The sequence below is a fragment of the Protopterus annectens genome, chromosome 7.part0, assembly GCF_019279795.1.
Source record: "Protopterus annectens isolate FY-2018-M chromosome 7.part0, PAN1.0, whole genome shotgun sequence".
Classification (NCBI taxonomy): Eukaryota; Metazoa; Chordata; order Ceratodontiformes; family Protopteridae; genus Protopterus; species Protopterus annectens.
The window spans coordinates 1,333,732,035-1,333,754,836 of record NC_056739.1 but is presented as its reverse complement, the minus strand read 5'-3'; the positions used below and the strand labels follow the sequence as shown (position 1 = coordinate 1,333,754,836).

Here is a 22,802-nt window from a genome sequence, read left to right as displayed (position 1 = left end):
GCAATAAAGTTTATTCACTGGGGGTCTATATCCAAGCCCAGTGGACTAGATAGATCTTGGGTAATTACCAGTTTTAAAGATGAAGCAAGCAGCAAGAAAAGGAAAGGTTCCTAGTTTTAAGAGTTTTTAAAGAGCAACTGATTTTTCTTTGTTTTATTGGGAGTCATTTTGCTTTTAAATGGGTGAAGCAATGGTGCTTTCACTATGTGGAATGGTTAAGGAATCTGTCTCTCTGATTGCTGTTGGTTTGCAAACTGGGGCAGAAGTTTCTTTGAAGCTGCAAGAAAATTCTCTTTCTAATTGCAGTTTTACCTTTTGGAGAGAGAGAGAGAATGATTGTTCCTAACGTGGAACAGTAATTTCTTTATTTTGTATTTATTGTCTTTTTATCTGGTAATGAAAGGCATAGATAACGAAAGTCATTTGTTTTTAATGGTTCTAGATTATTAAAGAGTTGAAGCAAGGGTGGAGTGAAGGAAGAGGTTGCCAAGGGTGCAAGACGTTAGGGAGGATGCGACTGGAATCTTTGCTGAGGTGTCGATTGCTCCTTGGCTGGAAACGCAAGCAGTCTTCATATGCATATAAGCAGCCTTGATCACACCTTCATAGCTGCTTAAAGTATAGTAGGTATGTGAAGACAGCCGAGAGCTGTTATGTATGTCATGTAATAGCTGTTTGTGCTATGTTTGTTCACACACTGACTTATGCAAAGATAACTGTTTTAATCATAAAATATAGCACTTTGGTCCTCAATGTTAATTGATGGGCACCAACTCAGAAGTGGGTATCACCCAGACACTGACCTGGCTACAGCTCTTGACTGTTGTATAGTATTTTCCAGTTTAGGTGGCATTGGCAAATGATAGTTTTTGATGGGTACCAAAGGTTATAACTTTATTTGTGTAATTTGATGTTTTTAAGGCCAGTTTGAAATTAGATGGAGTTCTTTTTCTGATGCTTCTTTGACTATGGAATGGGATGGACTACATCTCTCTGATTTCAGCTTTGATTGAGGCATCCCATTTAGGGGTATTGGCCAAACACTAAATGACCTTGTAGCAGCCCTGGATTATTGTGCAGTATTTTTCAATTGATTTTGCTAATGACCATTTTTGATGTGTGCCAAGGGTCACTGTTGGCATAATCTCATTTTTTTCATTCAGTTTAAAAGTAAATCGTGGCCTTTTTCTGCTTTTTTTTTTTTTTTTTTATTATTGAAGATGGTGGCCATAGCCTGGATCTGTAGGATACAGTGTTTCTGTATAACATGATGATCATCTGTGACCGATCTAAGGGAAAGTCTGGTAATAGAACTAGAGAATGTTAATGGAGTTGAAACTTACTGTTGGGTACACCCTTTAGATAATGGTAGCAGAGAAAAGTTTCTGACCAAATTTGAACATTAAAGTTTTAAATTTGTGTAGAATCCTAGCACTTTACTGTGTCTGTAATATGGCCAAGGTTTTAGAAACATGCTATCAGATAATGAAACACAAAATCAAATTACATAGATAACTATATTTCTGAGTGTGTGTTTTATTCCAGATGTAGGCGAGGGAGTCAGTTTTATGATTAGCTCTTTCCCCTTCTTTATTACTTTAAGGTCATACATTTGCCACATTTTTGTTGTAATATGCATTTCCTACACTGTCACTGAAAAGGCTAATTTAGAATTATTTTGCACTAGAACCTCATCTGACCTGAACTGAATTGATGAGCTGTATTCAACATATTAAATGGCCTACTGAAATTCTTCTATACCTCTGGAACTGCTGTTATGTTAATGAAATGCAGTCATTAATCCATAGAACTGTGGTGCTCCTTTTTTGCTATGCTTAGTAGCTGCAACCTTTACAGGCCACACAAGCACCCCCTTCTCATGATATCTGTGCCCCTGTCTTCCATTTTCCAGTTTCTTCTTGCAGCCTAAATTGATCAGCTACTAATGCTTACCCCCCCCCAACATACACTACTTTTGCATGTTTTCATGTCCAGAAGAGGATTCTCCTCATTTTTCCCCTCTGCTGTATTTCTCCCATACTCTTTTGTTAGCAATTTCTTCTGCTTCTGGGTGTCTTGCCCTTGGGACAATAACCATTTTGAGTAGATTAATTTTTCTTGCTTGTGGTCTTTAATCTGAAAGCTGGGCTGTCTGCTTGTTTTCTGTTCAATTTTTTTAGCACAAGTTAAGCTATGCAGTTTAATTTTTACATTCTGTTCTGGAATTTCTGTTTGTGAAGAATTTGCCTGAGGTTTGAGGAGTCCCCGGTGATAACTATATTGGTGTTAAGTTAGGCTCTTCTGTCTGTCAGGGTTCCCAGTGCTAGTATACCCAATGCATGCTTATTTGTCCAGCTCAGGCATGATGTTAGACCCTGGCCTAATCTCATCAGGTGTTAGCCCCATCCCTCTTTCAACACTGTGGAGCATAGCAGTGTTTCCTACAGCACTAGACAGGCAGATTTTTGAGGGTTTGCTTATTCATCACCCCTCTGGTGTGAAATTAAACAACACTGATTGTCACCTTCATGGTACTGTTCTCTCTTCAGCAGTGGCCCCTTCAGAATTGGCTAGAGAGATTTAGGGATTTGCTCATTGGTCATCTGTCTCAGGTGTCAGGATGAACAACATGGGTTCTCACCTTGCCAGTGCTGGTATCCCTTCTATTAATAGGCACAGCATGTACCTTCCACCTTTCTGCTATTACTGTGTTATAAAGTTTTGTTTTTTTTCTGCTGGATCGTCAATGTCCAGGAGACCTTCCTTGCCTTCGAACTTGGAAGAAATCTCTGAAGATGACCTAAAGGAGATGTTAACTTTTCTTCAGATATTTTTGCATTAGTGTATTAGCATCTGAAGGCAATACTTTCTGTAACCCTTTTTGTTTGTGGAACCTTACATTTGTAAATTGTTGCAGCTACATAGGGGTCTTGTCAACCCATGACTCCTATGGTGTTAACCTGTAAGTATCCCTAGCTCATTTCTGAGGGATGTAGCCTGCCATTTTGGATTACTGAGGCTACAGGGGCACTCACCATCATGTCATGCTCCATTTTACTTTAGTTGAATGTGTACGTGAAGGATGAAGGTCGTCACTGTTTACCTCCTGCTGCCGCACAAGGTGGTTACAGCATAGATTCGACCTGGGCTGTCCACGTTTAGGCAGCACACTGTTTCACTGTGTCTGGAAGGAAGTAACCTGTTATTTCCTTGTTTTTAGGCCTGTTTGGTACAGAGTTTAGGTATGCTAATATCCTCCATGAGAGCTTCTTGATTTCTAATGACTAATATGTTCCGGTTACTGGTGGACTGCCCTCTGTGGACATTTTGAAGCAGTACTTTGATTCAAGCGGCCCCTTCCAGTAAATCTGTGAAATAGACCATTGATTGTGCTGGGTTAGTGGGGCTCTAGGTTTGCTGAACTTCCCTCTCTTGTGACTCCTTTCATCCTTCCAGAGTTTTATATATTTGCTTTGAACCTTCTTTTTCCCCTTGTGAAACAGTTTTAGGGTGCTCTATCACATAGGCAATGAGTGTATGAGAGAGGGGATACTCTTTGCCCTGGTGTCTCACTCCCATAGCACTCATCATTCTCTCTCTCTTTCCCAACTATCACAAAAAAAAAAAAATGTGCCATTCATCTGTTGGTGATTTATCCAAGTATGTTAAAGGGAAATGGGCAGATTCTCTAGATACATTGCTTACTTTGCCTGTATGCCTACACATGGGTAGGCACAATTTCTGGCCAGTGTATTTCACTTTGTGTCCTTATTCTAGTGATAGGCTTCATTTTCTGTGTGGCTAAAGTACTAGGGTCTATCCTTTTCTTTATTCTCCATCAAACTCCTCTGCCTGATCTGTGCTTCTTTGGTTTCACCTCCTCATTGGAAAGGGAAAACTGTTCCTTGTTTGCACTTCACAGGATTGTTGCCATCTTCCTTGGTGGCCTCCTGCATAGCATGTTAATCCCATTTCCCTTCATGGCACAGCTCCTGCATAGCATGGTAATTCCATTTCCCTTCATGATACAGCTGCTGTGTAGCACAGTAGTCCCATTTCCATTCATAGTACAGTAATCCCATTTCTCATCTTGGCATGGCAATTCTTTCTGACCACATGGTAAACGTCACAGATGTCTAGTAAACACGGCTTACCTGCACGTGGGTCAGCAATCAGTATTTAATTCAAAGAACCATGGATTTGGTGGTGCATGGCCCTTTGCTTTTCTATTCAATTATTGTTACCAATGTGAGGTGCACAAGAAACATTAGTACTGGAAGGGTCTAGCTTCTTTCCAGTTTTGTAGTTTCCTTCAAATGGACTGGACCATGGCTGCATTCTGGGTCCTCTGAACAGCTGTTTGGTTATTGAGCAAGACACGGCAGTCTTCAGTTATAATACCCCTCTGTAATGCATTTTTCCCTGTCTGCTCAGTTGTCCCATATTTCCTAGCTTAGTGACATTGTTCTACATTATTCCTGCTCCTGCCCCAGGACGTTTTTATTCCTCATATTGATGCAGTGAGCTAACCAGTGGTGCATGAACCATGATTAGTTTAGTTGGCTGCATAAGTAATGATACTGAGTTATTCTTAGCTGTCCTCCAAATGCCACAGAACCATTCTTGTGCCATAATGCAGGCTCAAGTTCCATTCTGTTTGCCATGTCCTCTCTCCCATGCTAGAGACATCTTCCTCTGGTCTTCATTTCTTCTTGGGATAGCTCATTTGTTTTTGCTTCTGAGCCCCACGTATTTATCCAGTCAGTTGGAATCTGATGTAACTAATCTTCTAGCACAAAATTTTCTAGTCCGCGAGGAACAGCCATCAGACTCAGCATGATCCCCTCCTGGAGAGGTCACTCGGTCTTAATTTGGCCCCTTTATGTGGCTGCACTGATATGTTCCTCCTCATCTCTAGGGGTCTCCTCAAGGTGGCAGTCATTCTGAGAGCCTTGTTATGACCTGTATGCCTTGTTGCCTTCCTCGATGTGGCTGGTTTGCTTTGTTGGCTTTCTCGATGTGGCATGGTGTGCCTTGTTGCCTTTCTTGATGTGGCATGGTTTGGATTTGGTTAGCTCTCTACATTACAGTGGCCTCCCACTTCCTGTTGAGCAGCAGCATCATGAAAGATGACTCCCAAGTCTTTTTTCATAATTCAAAGGTAAACGCAATCAGCTAGTCAGTGGGTGGTTGATCATGGTACTTTGGATGTCCCACTGTTACCTTTTGGGGCCTGGGAACAGGCACACTCATGAGCCTTTTATCCATGAAGACCTTCATAAAAGTTGAGTTTGTCAGCAATGGTAAACTAGAAACCTTTGGGCATCTACCTTCTGACTTCACATGGGAGTGGATCCATTTTATTTCATCGAGCATTTTGAATATCGAGTGGCACAACAGCTAACTTACTAGGTTGATTCCAGCCAATGCCTCCCTCCCAAACCAGAGAGATTAAGTTTGGGAGCTGCTTCTTGCAACAGTGTGCCTGTGGAATCAGGACAATGTATCCTGGTCTTCAATGCCCAGATGGCAATTCGGTGTGGCTCTGTTCTTTGCATCTAGAGAGTTGCAGCCATCCTATATGGGTTTTGAAACTCACATTTCTGTTGTTGGAGTCCTTTGCACTTCTAGATCCTGAACTTTCTTGGGGTGCTGGCCCCCACCCTGAGCCAAGTTCTTCGCTAGATGGATGGATCTGTTCTGGTGGAAACCTCCTAGTCTACCAACAGCAGACTTCTCTCCAGACTGCTGAGCAAAGTTCTTGGCTAGTTGGATGGATCAGTTCTGGTGGAAACTTTCTAGTCTGCTGACAACAGACTTCTTTCCAGATCGCCTCAGTCTTTTCTTCTTGCTGATACTTTCTACCTCCTATATTTTTCCAGCATTAACTTTTCTTACTTTCTGTCCCACCTTTTAGAAAGTGCATTTTACTTAATTTATTTACTTTTCTGTGTAGTATATTGATTAATGCAGAATGCTACATAATGTGTTGACAAGTTAGTCTAGAATTATTTTGTAATCACTGTGTTCTTATTGTTCACTGCTAATACCAATAGTCTTGATTTACTTACACTGAAAGGTTTGTATGTCTGTAGTGCCTTGGTGTACCTTGTGTACACACACACACACTGAAGTAGGCTTTGTAACAGCACTGTTTGCAGTCACTGTTCACGTTTATCTACTTGGGTGTTAAAACATAGAATGGAATACTACATTTTTGCTAACTTATCAGTGTGCATACTTAATTATGAATTGCACTTCATTTAATTTCTGTGTTATGCAATTAGGTTCAGGTAATGGCTGAAAAGCCTCCAGGTACCTTTTTACTCAACAGTTAGTAAACAAATTTGTCGGTTAAGTTTTATGATCATATTTGACATGGTGCAGTGCAAGGCTGAGAAATGGGAAATGTGTTTGAATCCACTTTAAAGTCTTTTATAAAGAACTAATATCTTTTTAAGCATTTCACGAATGGCTTTAGTGTAACACATTGTATTTACTCCTGTATTTTATTTATGAAAATTGTTGGCCATTTGATTTGCTTGTTTTCTTTATTTGTTAAAGATGTGTATCAAGTATTTTACTTCATGTACATAGAATTTCTGACTAGTATTGTATATTCCTATGTATGTAATTTACAATCCCTTGTATATGATCATTTGAAATGATATGAACTCTTAACTAAAAATGAGTATGTTCATTTGGGCTCGGCACCCATGTAATGCCTGAAATTAATCTCTGTGATCAGGACATTAACTAAGTTAATCCATTTAAGAAAGTGACTAAATTAACAACTGCCATGTGCACACACTGGCCTTGTACAGATTCATTTTGTAAGGAGAAATTATACCTTGAGCATGTATATCACCTTTCAGATCACATGTTTTGATATTGGCATTTACTTTTCTCATAAAAATGTTTACTGGCAGAAATAAGTCATTTATGTTTGCATACTGGTTTTGTGAATTCTGAAGTATTGTAACATTTCTGTGCAACTTCATTAAAACCTTCTGTGAGATGAGAACTTCGAAGACAACAAAAATAAGAATGTATGTAAATTTGTAAAATGTAAGAATCAAGACCCCTTTTCTGCTATTGACTTTCCAGAAGCTTATGCTTCTATGCACATTTTTAGCTGTTTTCCTCCATATCTATAGGAGTTTTTATCCCCAGAATGGGTCAGCATAATTTTATGATTTTCTGTGAACATTTTCATTTTATTCTTCTGTTTTGTTTTTCTGTGCAAGAGCACAAGCATTTAAAAAGTGATTGATAAAAATACTTTCTGTGCAAGATTGCTTTTTTATGTTTGATGGTGTGACAGTGTTGTTTGTGTTTGTTTTGGTAGCTTTAATATTTGGTACCCTGAATAAAACTTATAGCTTTTTCTTTTGCCATCATTTTGCTTTCCTGCAGTTGGGTATCAGCTTGCACCTGCATCCTGTCCCCATCTGCTGGGTCTACCAGACGTACCTTTAGCCTGTTCATGCAGTTCTCAGTCCATGGCTGGGGCCGACGAGGTGAGTGAGATACCCAGGGCAATATCATACTGCTGCCTGGGAGTAGTTTTTTCTTATGTGCCCAGATGTTCATCGTGCATACAGCTGCAGTAGTCACAGATGGGTTCTCTGCCGTCAGGCAGGTCTTCGGTCGGCCGAATTCCAAAGTCTAGGTCCGGCATCGGTTGCTGTCGCTTCCTTTCCTGACGTCAGTGAGGCAGGGGTATATAAGACACAGCCGACGCCATTTTCTTCAGTCTTTTTTGCCGCGCGGTGCCCGAAGCAGAAGCAGTTCGCAAGTGCCAGTCAGCCAGCTCCTGAATTTACGAAAAATTGGAAACCGAAGTCTTCATTAAAGCTAAGTACCCCGTTGGGGAAACTTTTCTTGCCTCAGACCGATGTCAGAAAAAGCTAACAATTGTATTTCTTGTGGGAAGCAAATACCGCATAAGGATTTCCATTCCCTCTACATACCTTGTTTAGGCCTAGACCACGATGTCTCGGGCTGTCGCTTTTGCCCTACTTTCAATAAACGCACTATTAAGCGTCGGGCGGAGTTCGCCCAACAATTTTTTGGTACAGCCTTTGATTATAAAATGTCGTCTGAGACTCCGACTACCGTTTTGTCCAAAAAACGCAAGGAGAAGGACCGACACGCGAGGTCCACAGTCCCCACCGACACCACGCCAAAACCGGCTACACGTGGTCCGGTTCTCAGAGAGACGCCTATGCAGTCCCAGACTACCGACGACACTTCTTTGGCAGTGTCTTCTGTAACCGAGACCGCAGGTACCTCGGCCCATTCCCAGACTACTACCACCGAAGCCACTGTGAGCATTGAGCCTCCTAATGTGGACAGGTCCACTTCCACCCATGGTGTCTTTAGACCCTCATCTTCCTTTTCCATTAAGGCCTTTACTAAGTCCAAATCAGCCAGGCATCCCAAGAGGCCTGTTGCACAGGGACCATCCCCATGCCCCATGCCTAAAAAGCAGATGCTTAAAATGGCTGAGGATTTAATTACTCTTATCAAGGGTTCCCAACCCCCTCCAGACAAGAGACCCAGAGTGGAGGAAGATTCTCCCTCTTCTGATCAGGGCTCCATTTTTTCAGAACATTCTGATGTAGAGGAACACTCTTACTCCCCTTTTGAAGATTCTGATGCAGAGCAGTTCATTCCTTCTTTATCTCCTCCTGAGGATTTTTCTTTTGGGGAAACCTTGCACACCTTGAGGGAACACTTCCATTGGGAAGGCCAAGACTTTTCTGATTCCAAGAAAAGACTTAGGGAATTTCTTTTGTTACCTCAACACAGACCTCTGGCGATTCCTCCTGTCTTGGACGTACTTGATGATGTTTTTTCGGAGGCTTGCCTTAATCCGGATTCCCTGCCTCCTGCCCCAGTCAAGCCTGATAGGTACTACAGAGTTCCTAACTCTCACCAATTTCTTTACAAAAGCCGTAATGCTGACCCTGAAACCATTTCCCAAGGCCCCAAGGGAATGAAGGCCTCTACTGCTAAGAATCCACTACCTTCTGAAAGAGAGTCAAGATCCTTAGAAAGGTGGGGAAAAAAGGTATATACCTCGGCCACCCTAGCCATGAGGGCCTTAAATTGTCAGTTTCATATGCTTAAATATCAGCAGTTTCTGTTATCACAATTAAGAAATAAAATGTCTGAACCTGAACAACCAGATTTGAAGGAGTTGCAGGATATGATGCATAGTGCAGAACAAGTGGGTAAACACACCCTACAATGTGGCTATGATGCCCTAGAGGCTTCAAGTAGAGCTGCGGTTACCAGTCATTTGTAGACATGCATGACTTAGGGAACAAATCTTGCCTGATCATGTGAAAGCTAAACTACTAGATGCTCCTTTACAAAAGGATGTGCTATTTGGTACTAATGCTGAGGAGATACTATGGAAAATGGAAGAAAAAGCCAAATCTATGCAAACTGTCAAAGCTTTTCTACAGGTTCAACCACCACGTTTTAGCAGAAATTGGCCTTCAAAAAACTGGTCCTTTCCAGCCACGGACAAGCCCCAAAGAGGTAGATAACAGGCGCACAAGGTGCAGAGGGCAATCATAAGGATCATATAGAGGCAGGCAATGGCAAACTCCAGCACCAAGAGGTGGCGAAGACAGTGCACAACAATACAGGAAACAAACCCAATGACTTCCTCCTTTCCATGCCAAGCAAGTCTCAGCTGGCAGCACCCTTGGGAGGAAAGCTGGCATTATTTACAAGAAATTGGCATATTATCACAACAGACAAATGGATCCTGGATGTTATAAACAGAGGCTACAGATTTCATTTTCACACTCTCCCAAAAATGAGAGGCATGCCAAACCTGCCACACAATCAAAGGGCAGAGGCACAACTACAAATTTCAAAGCTCATAGACATGAAAGCTATTCAAGAGGTACCTACTCACGAACAAGGTCAAGGTTTTTATTCCAGGCTATTTCTGGTACCAAGGAAAGGGACCGACTGGAGACCCATTTTGGACTTATCCATCCTAAACACATTCTTACTCGTACCAAAATTCAAGATGTTCACATTACAGCAGCTTCTTCCCATGCTGGGCAAGGAGTTTTGGCTTGTAACATTGGACCTCAAGGAGGCATACCTGCATGTCCCAATCAGACAAAGCTGCAGAAGATACCTCAGATTTCTTGCAGGTTCAATCCACTATCAATTCTCTGCATTGCCATTTGGCTTATCTACTGCGCCCAGAGTATTCACGAAATGCCTGGCATCAGTAATTGCCTACTGCAGACTTCAAGGGATACAAATGTACCCTTATTTGGATGACTGCCTGATCCAAGCGGACAGCAAGCACATACTTCTGGAACATCTGGCTTATGCAACACGGTTACTGAATTTTCTGGGATACACAATCAACAAAGAGAAATCCAGGCTAACACCATCTCAGAAAATAACTTTCCTGGGTGCCAACTTGGACACAAACACCCAGATGGCCTATCTTACGCCAGAAAAACAGGGCAACTAACTCAGTACTTCAAAACACTAGCAAATTGTACCAGGCTTACTGCAAGGAAAATCCTGCAGGCTCTGGGCTTCATGGCATCTTGCATTCTTTTAATCCCATGTGCAAAGTTGCATATGAGGAAACTTCAGTGGTACCTAAAATACCTATGGTCTCAACACAGCCACAGTTTGGAAACAATAATACCAATAATTCCATGTTTGCAAAAGGAATTTCTATGGTGGGCCCAAGCATGTCAAACAAATACAGGTCTCCCATTCTGCAAGCCTCAAGCAAATCAAGTCATCACAACAGACGCCTCAGATTACGCCTGGGGCGACATGACAGACAGGTGCATTCAGGGCAAATGGTCCCAAAAGGAAAAGCACCTTCACATCAATCAAAAAGAAATGCTAGCAGTGATAAATGCAATTACAGCTTTCAAGGACCTCCTGCATCCAGGACAATTATTGATAAGAACAGACAACACCACAGTAATGTGGTACATAAACAAACAAGGGGGAACACATTCATACCCCCTGTGCAGACTAGCCATGACACTTTGGAACTTGGCTCTGGAATGGCAAATCGAACTTCAAGCACAGTACTTGCCAGGCTTGGAAAACACGCTGGCAGACAATCTAAGCAGAAATATGACAGATCCACATGAATGGAAGTTGCATCCTCAAGTGTTTACAAAGATAATCCAAGAGTGGGGGAGGCCAGACATAAATCTCTTCGCCTCCTACAGGAATCATCAATTGGAAAAGTTTTGTTCAAGGGCCTTTCATCCAAAGGCTTGGAGAGTGGACGCCCTTTCATTCAGTTGGACAGCATGGACAGTTTACGCTTTCCCGCCTCTGCCTCTTCTGCCCAAGGTGCTCTTGAAAGCAAGAGCAGACAGACCGAAGATGATACTGATTGCTCCAGACTGGCCAAGACAACACTGGTACCCACTCCTGAGGAGCCTAACACATACTCCTCCCTGGCCCCTACCTCTAATGCCTCTTCTGCTGACTCAGCACAGCTACAAAACTCTTCACAGTCAGCTGAAAACACTCAATCTCACTGCATGGAAAATTCCTTAACACCACAACAGACCCTACTCCCCGAAGAGGTGCAGGATGTCATTTTGGAGGCCAGAAGTCCATCTACTAGAAAGTCTTACTCCGCAAAATGGAAACGGTTTTACTCTTGGAATGAGAAAAAAGGCCAGGACCCTAGAAAACTGAATTTGCCTCAGGTATTACAGTATCTAGCTGAGCTACTGAACAGTGGACTTTTCCTCCATCAAAATCCATGCCTCAGCCATTTCTGCAGAATACAACACGGATCCACCCTTATTCTCTCACCCACTCTTAAGACAGTTCCTCAGAGGGGCTAAGAATATAAGACCACCAATAAAACAACCAATACCAGCCTGGGATCTTAATTACATTCTAGAAAAATTAACATTGCCTCCCTTTGAACCAGCTGCCTCAACAGATTTGCAATATTTGTCCTGGAAAACAGCTTTCCTTCTGGCTATTACCTCAGCTCGTAGGGTCTCGGAACTACAAGCCCTCATGGCTGTGCAGCCCTTTCTCATCTTCCATCAGGACAGGGTTTCCCTACGAACCAACCCATCATTTATGCCTAAGGTAGTATCCAGGGTAGCTTTAAATCAGGCTATACACTTACCTACCTTTTACCCCAATCCTCAAAACAAAGGGGAAAGGCTGCTGCATTCCTTAGACATCCATAGACAGCTACGTTACTATTTGGACAGAACAAAGCCTTTCCGGAAATCAGAACAACTTTTTGTGTCCTTTGCTGTAGGAGCTCAAGGGAAGCCAGTTACCAAACAGACAATTTCAAAATGGATAGGCCACTGCATATGGTTTTGTTACTCCCATCATGGAAAATTTGTCCCTACAGGCATCAGATTTCACTCCACCAGGGCCACAGCTACCTCTACAGCCTTCCTCAGAGGAGTTCCTACCAAAGATATTTTGGAGGCAGCCACTTGGAGTTCTGTGCATACCTTCACAAAACACTACCACCTGCCTTTATATTCCAAAACTAGAGCAGGCTTTGCCACTGCTGTGTTGCAGGGAATTCTGGCTCATCCCAGTTCCACCTAGTGCCTACCACCCTGTGTGTAGCTTTGGGATTCTACCCATCTGTGATTACTGCAGCTGTATGCACGATGAACATAGTACAGTTTTGTACCTACCATAAATGTAGATGTTCGAGTGCTAATACAGCTGCAGTACAGGTTTCCCTCCCTCCGTCCCCTCTTGGTAAAGGCCTAGGGCCTAACCCCTCTTCATACAACCTGATTGGGTTATCCTTCTATGGTATATTTGCTTGCAACTACTGATTTTTGTTTATATTGCATTGCATGTATATAAATATAATTTATGTATTGCCTTCCTACTGGGGGCACCTGACATCTGGGGCAAGAAAGACTGAAGAAAATGGCATCGGCTGTGTCTTATATACCCCTGCCTCACTGACGTCAGGAAAGGAAGTGACAGCAACTGACGCCGGACCTAGACTTTGGAATTCGGCCGACCGAGGACCCGCCTGACGGCAGAGAACCCATCTGTGATTACTGCAGCTGCATTAGCACTCGAACATCTACATTTATGGTAGGTACAAAACTGTACTTTTTCCCACTCCTGCACACACCTGTCCCATCTCTGGGATAGCTGTGCAGTGGGTTGTGCCAACATATTGTCTCACTTGCACTACAACTCAGCCAGTGCTACGTGTCATGCCATCTAGCTATAGACTGTAGTTAGTTTATGATTTTAGTACAATGACTTGCAAGCACCTACTTCATGTTGCATGCAATTTGCATGCTTCTGTAACTGAGGTACAGTGCTAGCATATTTCTGGTGTGAGAAAATGCCACATTTTTGGAGAATGTATATGTTTTTTTTTGTTCTGAAGTATTACCAACTCATTCCATGTTTTGTTGCATTCCCTATGCTAAAAGAAATCCTATAATCCTTCTTTGCCTAGTTTGGTAGAATTATGCAAGGTGTCAAACAGAAATGCTTTTGCAGCCTGAAATTTGCTGCCAGTGTGTATAACCTGATATTTCAGACATATTTGCTTCTTTGTAGAAGTTTTGAGGAATTTACCTTGTATCGGTATAGATTGCCACAGCAGGCTTCAGGAACTAGTTCAGTTGTGTGTTGACTTTTTGTAGACCATTTTCCCCATGTCAGTGCAAGTATTTTTAAGGTACCATTTTTTCAGTTCCATTAATATTAGTCTGGAGAAAATTAGTTTTATCTTGATGCACTACGAGCTCTTTACATTTGTGCTCTGGATAGAATGCTACTGCATCTTGGCAGTCATTATTTATTAATCAATCGATTTTCCTAATATAAGCTGAGGAATGAGGACTTGATAGCTGTGGGACAAGCCACTTTAATATTTTGTTAAGGGCCTCTTGGAGTATATTATACAGTCTGCATGATATGTCCGCAGTTGTTTACTGTTCCCTTACAAGGAGCACTTATTGCTCATGGGGGCCTCTTGTTGGAGTATATTATACAATCTGCATGATATGTCTGCAGTTGTTAACTATTCCCTTACAGGGAGCACTTATTGCTCATGGGGGCCTCTTGTTGGAGTATATTATACAATCTGCATGATATGTCTGCAGTTGTTAAGTATTCCCTTACAGGGAGCACTTGTTGCTCATGGGGGCCTCTTGTTGGAGTGTATTATACAATCTGCATGATATGTCTGCAGTTGTTAACTATTCCCTTACAGGGAGCACTTATTGCTCATGGTAAAAGTGTGCGTTAATGGAATTACTTTCTTCCACATGAGAAGAAAATTCATACTAATGTCAGGATAGAACTTAATACTGCTTCACAGCAGAAGGGACTTGTGCCTGCATACATTAAACAATACTTGCTTATACTTGTAAGTTCTGCTTCAGTTTTACACACCCTTGCAGTTGTCTTGCTTGTTTCCTCATGTTGCAATCATTACCAATAATGTCATGACTACTTTAATGTTTGCTGCGTGGGTGTGCTTGCAAGTAGTGGCTTGTCTTCAAGGCTGGTGACACGTTTGCTCTGATGGAGCAATTAAATCAAAATATAGTGATGATGGTTTGCTTCAGAGAGGAAACTTGATACATTTCTTGAACCATGATCAAGAGTTATGGATGTAACCATGGTGTCAGATCACTACCTTATGAAAACAAACTTGTTACCTTAAAGTTAATGCATTTCTTATAGATATAATTATTTCTTGAATCGTCTTAAGTCAAGCAATCATTTATTAATTCATTTGATATTGACTTCTTTTGTGGTGTTGATTTTAAGTGATCACCAACTTGATAAATTATAGAAGGCAGAGCTGAAATCTAGGGAATAATTCTGTGATCACTTCCCCACTGTTGAGTCACACAACTGGGAGAGAGTGAGAACAGCCTCTTTCTGAACATGCAGACTGTATTCTAATACCTTTTTCAGGGTGAGCTTGGCACATTAGGTAGGTGACATGCTGCCATTCACAGCAGGCCATTAGGGACCGAGGATAATCCAAATACCAGGTGTACAGAACAAAACTTATCGACTGATGGTCTTAACCCTTTGAACTATGTTGTCACTTGTTGTATAACATTGCTGAATTATGACAGCCTATCTAGAATATCCATGAAACTTGGCACTATGATGTCATTTAGTGACAGTACTCAGTTAAGTAATTAGCTCTAAATTTTTATCAAATGAATAAGTGATTTGTCTTTACATCAACATAATGATGGATGTTTGTTTAGTTAGCCTTACAGTGAGAAGCAATTGTCCACTATATTTCCATTTCTGAAAGTGTCTGCATTCCATATTAAATTTAAGAAGGAAGCTCAAAGCACAGTATAAAATGTGCTTTTTGAAGTCCTGAATTATTTATATATTTTTTCTTAAAATGAACAATCTATACATTGCAGATCCTTTCATTGTGGTAAATGGGATTTGCTGAAACATTGGAGACCATTCCTCAAGTAATACAGTTAAGTGGGGTCTTAGAAAAAGTGTATATGTCACAGGCTAAACATTTACATAGGGTTATAAGGCCAAACAGCACAGAAGCACAAGATGATAATTTTTGACACTAGTTTAATAAATCATTTCATTTGAAGTTTCATTTCTTAATTTTACAGAGCTGTTGGTACAGATATGCTATTTACATAAACCCATTCTGTCTCCTCTCTAATATTCTTATCATAGGATCATAGGAGATTACTAAGCTAATGGTCCAAGGGCCCTATAAAGCCTAGCCAAGAGTTTATTCCCAAAAAAGAAACCTCAGTTATCACCTGTTGCCTCTGTTAATGAGGGACACGGGTGGAATCCCTGGGACAGATTTGTAGTTTCCTATCCACTCATCAAGGTTGTGCTTGAGGAGGGTCAGTGACGTACTCTGTTTGACGTGTGTGGAAAGTCCATTTCAGAGACTGGGCAGCCTCTGGGAGACAACCTGTGTCTCCAGCAGGTTTTGCTAATGTCACATAATAGATTTAATCCTTTCGAGTGGGTAATGTGTGAGGATAATTTTTCTCTAACTACCCTGAAACAAAATTAATTCTAAAGTTAGCTGCTTCTGCCTTCCCTATTCTGCATTCCTGGTGGTGTACTGATGAAGAAAGGCCTAATATCAGTGTTGATAGACCAAACTTGGTGTGGTTTGCTTTCTCCCTGCAGTTTTTGTCATTTCCCCTTTGAATGGAAAAGCCACATGCCCTAAATTTCAGAGATTTGTTATTTCATAATATCCCAAACAAGTCTTCATTCCTGTTCTTCAGTGATTTCCATTGGGGTACAAATTTCCTACAGTGACCAGATTTTTTCTTACTGTCTGTGAGGACATTTAAATGTGGTCATGAATGGCACAGACATATTTTTCTGAAACGGTTTTGAAGGTGTGTTATATCATGACACCATAAAGTAGATAATAAAGAAATTTTTATTTTTTTTATTTATTTATTTATTTATCATTTGTTGACCGGGAAAGTCCGACTAGGTTCCACAGAGCCTGTTTTCAGCGGAGGCCCGGGAAGAAATCCTCTAGATGCATGTCTTTGGAATGTGGGAGGAAACTGGAGTACGCGGAGGAAACCCACGCGAACACATGGAGAACTTGCAAACTCCACACAGAAGGCACCTCAGCCAAGAATCGAACTGGAGAACCTCTTGCTGTGAGGTGACAATGTTAACCACTGCACCACTGTGCCGCCCAAATACAAACAAATATCTGCCGAACATCAGAGAAACAGACAACCAGTGTAAAGTGTTTTGCATTCTGTCCCTGCAGTTTCTGAAGGGCACTTGGACAATGCTCACAGCTCCTTTGCTGGCATAGCTTTTAAAGTAGACTGATGGTTATGTAAGTACAGGAGTATTTACTGCATTCACTGTGGATGCGACTGTTTCAGTGCCTCATACAGTGCAACGTATTGCAGTGAAACTCACCACAACATTTAATTTTGTAACTCTCATTAGGGAAAAAAAACAGTGGCTACTTATAAGTACTAAGGGATTTTGGTTTTCCAGGGCTTTGGCTAGGGTGATGTTGACAATTAATCTATTTGCAAGGATATTGACATGTATTGAGCCAGAATACGATGCATTATTTTTAATACATTCGTACCATGTAGGGTATTTAGTTTTCTAACATGGATAAAGAACGTTTTTATAATTATCTTTGACTTCAGATGGCAGCGTAAGTTCATGGCTGCCTTTTTTGGACCTAGCAGGTTATTTTTTTGATATTTTTTTTCTGGAGAAAAAGGGTTTTGGATCTACTGTATTTGGTGTTTATTTAAGTAATACCAGCGGAGTAGTGCATGAGGAAGCCATATTATAAGAATTGTGTCAAGAATGCTGTGACCTCTAAGTGTGTTTACTAACTGTTCAAGAGAGATTTTTATTTGTAATGACATTGGTAATAGGCCAGAGCTTTCCTTTTCCAGCATTGCTTAGCGTGTTTTACCTAGTGGTAGCATGTGCTATACCTGTTTCTTAGATCCAGAATTATGAACAAAACAAAAGTAATGGGTGAGAACAAATGCCCAAAGTTGAGGAAAATTGACGTCAGCATGCATTTTCTGAGTAGTAAGTGTACAATTCTAATGATTAGCATTAGTGACTGACTAATCCTCAGTGATTTACCAGACAGTTTATATATATATATATATATATATATATATATATATATATATATATATATACACACACATAGATATACACACATATGTATATATTATATCAAGAGGAGAAGATTGGGGAAATTTGAGAGGTACAGCATGTTATATTAACTTTATAACCAAGTTGTTTTTGGGCAACCAACTGAAAATAGGACACTTTTTGGTTTGAATTCAGTATTTCAAATCACAAAAACGTTAAGGATATGTTATACCAACTTTTGATAAAATATCTGAGGCAGCTTGAACTAGCATAAAGCCAGTTCACACATTTTGTATTAGTTTATTCTTTTTAAATGTCTGTAAGGATGCAGAACAATATCACATTTAATCCACAAACAAACATTGGCAGCAAAAACACAGTCCAGCGGAAAAGAAACAAAATGCATCAGTGTCCACAACAGCATGCAATGGACTGACCAACAGCTGAAAGATGACATGACTAAAAATGTATCTAAACCAGGTTTATTAACAGTACAACGTTAACGCTTTCGTAGTGACAACCCACTACTTCTTCAGACAATAAAAGCCCTCACAGCATAAAAAACAGAAATATTCATTTCAATTAACTAGTCAAATCATATAAATTACAAGACATTCATCTTAAAAGGAACAACCCCATTATTTCATAAAACCAATGTCATATACATCAAAAATAAAACATTAAAACCTGATCACTGTGCATCTACATTATGTAAAACATATATTATTTAAAATTTTTCAATACAGGTTTAAGTGGGACTCTATCAGTGAGTCCCTTTCCCATATCTGCCCTTAGTCTTATAATCCACCTGGTTTCTGATGACTCTGTATTATTGACAATGTCCCCTCCCCTTTCATTGGGTGTAATAACTTCAATTGCTAAAAACCTAAACGTATGAGTATCTTCATATATGGAAACATGTTTGTCCAAAGCATTCATTAAAGCTGCATTCCTAATATTCTGTAAATGTTCCCTAATTCTAAATCTGAGTCTTCTGTTGGTTTTTCTCACATAGAATGCCATACAGAAAACACACACAACCTCGGCTAGCTCCCAAAGGTCTTCTCCACCAAACCAGGAATAAGTAGTAGGTAAAATGAGAGTGAAGACCACCACGATGATGCAACAAAACTTTCTTTTATTTTAAGTAAAAAACACACAAGGATGAGCGCTTTCGCGTACGGACTGTACGCTTCTTCAGATCTATCAAGTTGTAAAACATTTGTCCTTATATACAGGTGTAGGTAGTGATTATTGAAATCAATTATTTAATTAATTAATAAACACAACAATCAATTTCCCAATATAGCTATAAATATTGAAACAAGTTAAAAGAACATGATAGTAAATGCAGTAAAAACGTGGTGTGAAATACTGTATGAGATGTTATCTTTGAAAATATATGGTTTCATTGCTATGAATACTGTTTAGCAACTGTGACCAAGATATTATTCTGTGTGGATATTCAAGTGTAAAATCACAATTAGAATGTAATTAATAAATAAATCTATTAAATCAGTTCTACGTGACCAACTTATGTCACTGTATATATGGTTAATGAGCGCGTCACATCTCAGTTCTACAGATAAAAACAACCATATAACACAAAATATATGGACAAAGTATCTATATCCATATAAAGCCTATATGAAAAAATGCATTTCGACTAAGAAATATAACATAAGTATATATAACATCTGTAAAATATAAAGATGTATAAAACATATATATATTAAAATGTTAAAATGTATTTAGAATATTTAAAATATTTAAAATAAGCTAAATTTCTAGAAGACTATATTTAGACATCATAGTCAGAGACGAATAGAAACTTTAGTAACCGGGAATAAAATGACCCGTTTCATATAACATCTTGACCATAGAATTGTGAACAAACAAAATCACATAATGACACTTAGAATAAGGGCAGAACTGGTTGTGCTAAAGATATTTGTATTAACAACCTGAAGAATAAGGAACAAACAAAAGGCATGTCACTTCAACAAGCTAAACGTTGGAGTCTAAATGATGGTGATAGAACCTGTCTCTTGAACAAAAACTGATGTATAGTACAGTCAGATCAAAGACAAAAAGAGCAACAAATAAACATATAAATTTCTATACATGCAGCAAAAACACAGTCCAGCGGAAAAGAAACAAAATGCATCAGTGTCCACAACAGCATCCAATGGACTGACCAAGATGACATGACTAAAAATGTATCTAAACCAGGTTTATTAACAGTACAACGTTAGCGCTTTCGTAGTGACAACCCACTACTTCTTCAGACAATAAAAGCCCTCACAGCATAAAAAACAGAAATATTCATTTCAATTAAATAGTCAAATCATATAAATTACAAGACATTCATCTTAAAGGAACAACCCCATTATTTCATAAAACTAATGTCATATACATCAAAAATAAAACATTAAAACCTGATCACTGTGCATCTACATTATGTAAAACATATATTATTTAAAAAGCGTACAATTTTTCAATACAGGTGTAAGTGGGACTCTATCAGTGAGTCCCTTTCCCATATCTGCCCTTAGTCTTATAATCCACCTGGTTTCTGATGTCTCTGTATTATTGACAATGTCCCCTCCCCTTTCATTGGGTGTAATAACTTCAATTGCTAAAAACCTAAACGTATGAGTATCTCCATATATGGAAACATGTTTGTCCAAAGCATTCATTAAAGCTGCATTCCTAATATTCTGTAAATGTTCCCTAATTCTAAATCTGAGTCTTCTGTTGGTTTTTCTCACATAGAATGCCATACAGACATTGCAAAGGACCAGATAGACCACATTCTGTGAGTCACAACTCGCCACAACGTTGAACCTATATATAGTTCCATAATCTGGATGTTCAAAACAACTAGTGGTATCCAAAAAAAAAGTTACACCTATTACAGGGAAAGGTACCATATCTGGTATTTGGACTTCAAACCTTGGAACTCTCACTTGGATAGCACAGCATCCTTCTGAGGAATTTTTTTGTTTTTAATTAAGTCTATCCTCCACTATAGTTCTAATCTCTAGATCAATTGTTAAGATGTTCCATTGTTTCCTTACAACATCTGTAATGACATTACCATTACTAGAAAAATAAGTGGGGATACGTACACATCTCTTGGTATCCCTTTTCTCCTGTATATTACCATTATGTGAAAAATATGGTCTGGTTCTATCTCTTTGCCAGGCTGGGATTTCATCAAGTATGTGATGCTTCACATTATCTGTATACCCCCTTTCAGTAAATCTTGTCCTTAGCTCTAATCATTCTTTCCCAAAATCCATCTCAGTAGCAGCCAATTGAGAAACCCCCATACCTTGCCCCTTCACTGTATTTTTAAAAATGTGTTTCGGATGCATACTGGTTCTGTGGAGTAATGCGTTCCTGTGACATTCCTTTCTATAAACTTTGGTGGTAAAACCCATTTCGGAATCTCTACTGACCTTAACATCTAAGAAATCTGTCTCCCTTAAGGAATGGTTCATGTCAAATTTAAGGATAGTAGCACTATTTATTCAAATCTATAAAAGCAATCTCTAACTAACAGACTTCCATGCCATATCAAAAAGAATTCATCAACAAAAAATCTGTAAAATACTACCTGATCCCATGTTTTTGATCTAATAACATTCTCATTCTCCCAGGTGGCCATGACCAAGTTGGCATAACTGTTCGCACTGGATGTCCCCATGGCCTCTCCATCTCTCTGTAAATATAATTGGTGATCAAATTGCATATTATTATTTTCATGTACTAATTCCATGAGTGAACATAATAAACTCAAACTTATGATCATATGGCCCATCACTCATTAAATATGTTGTAAGCATTTCTACACCTATAGTGTTAAGGGTAGATGTAAATAAAGATCACACATCCAATGTAACAAACCTGAGCTCCTCATGTTTCCCCACTTCCCATTGTGAAACAAAAACATATAGGTCCTTCAAAAACTTTTGAGAATCTTTCAAAATATAACAATTCTTTTCAACAAGAGGTCTATGATATTTCTCTATAAAGATTGATATGAGTTCTGTCAACCAGGAGCGTCCAGATACTATAAGTCTAAAAGGAGGGGTGACTGGATTCTTGTGTATCGTAGGCAGTCCCTGTATGACAGGAATCAATGGAGCATGTACTTGAAATTTTTATGGAGTTATAGAATTATTTTAATTACTAAGGAAATAATCATATAAAACATTATCATGCCTGGAAATCATCTTATACATGTCATCAAAACTATTTTTTTTATAAACCTGGCAGTCATTTAACATCACCTTCATGGTATAATGGTATCATAATAATATTCCCGGCCCATAACCACAATGGGGGGCCCCCCTTATCCACTGATTTGATCACAATAGAATTATCCTGTCTGTACAAAAGTATTCTTAAATAGCATTTGTAACCTAACATTTCTCCCAGATAGTTTCAAATTAATAATGGACTCCATTACCTCTCTCTGTTGCCTTGGTATAAATGTAAGCCTTGACTGCTGATGAATGCAAGCTGCTTAGTAAGGCACAGACATGTTTTTAGAAAGCCCAGTACATATGTCCCGATTAATCATCCTGTGTTGGATGCGTTTCTCAAGATCTGTGAAAATGATATATATGATGCCCTTAGTGGGCAAGCTAAGAAGAATAAGTCTGGGAATTTATCTAAAGGTGAATTTGAAGCTTTAAGTAGTTGAAGACAGGATAATTCTATTGTGATCAAACCAGCAGATAAGGGGGAGCCTCACTGATGGAGTTCCACTTAAACCTGTATTGAAAAATCGTATGCTTTTTAAATAATGTGTTTTAGATAATGTAGATGCACATTGATCAGGTTTTAATGTTTTATTTTTGATGTATATGACGTTGGTTTTATGAAATAATGGGGGTGTTCCTTCAATGGCTTGCAGTTTGTGATTTGAATATTTAATTGAAGTGAATATATACTTTTTTATGCCGTGAGGGATTTTATTGTCTGAAGAAGTAGTGGGTCGTCACTATGAAAGCGCTAATGTACTGTTAATAAACCTGGTTTGGATACATTTTTACTCGTGTCATCTTTCAACTGTTGGTCTGCTCAAGTGGATGCTGTTGTAGAAC

At 39.5% G+C, this 22,802-nt stretch overlaps 1 protein-coding gene across 13 annotated transcripts in view; it reads left to right on the top strand.

Annotated features, from left to right (window-relative positions):
• Positions 1-22,802, top strand: part of MAGI1 (membrane associated guanylate kinase, WW and PDZ domain containing 1) — a 687,439-nt gene that overhangs the window by 291,315 nt on the left and 373,322 nt on the right. The window contains exon 3 of one of the 13 annotated variants that reach the window (XM_044077950.1): positions 443-627. The exons of the other annotated variants lie outside the window; for them this stretch is intronic. The gene's annotated coding sequence lies outside the window, so the exon portion shown is untranslated. The remainder of the gene's footprint in view (positions 1-442; positions 628-22,802) is intronic. 13 annotated transcript variants of the gene reach the window in all.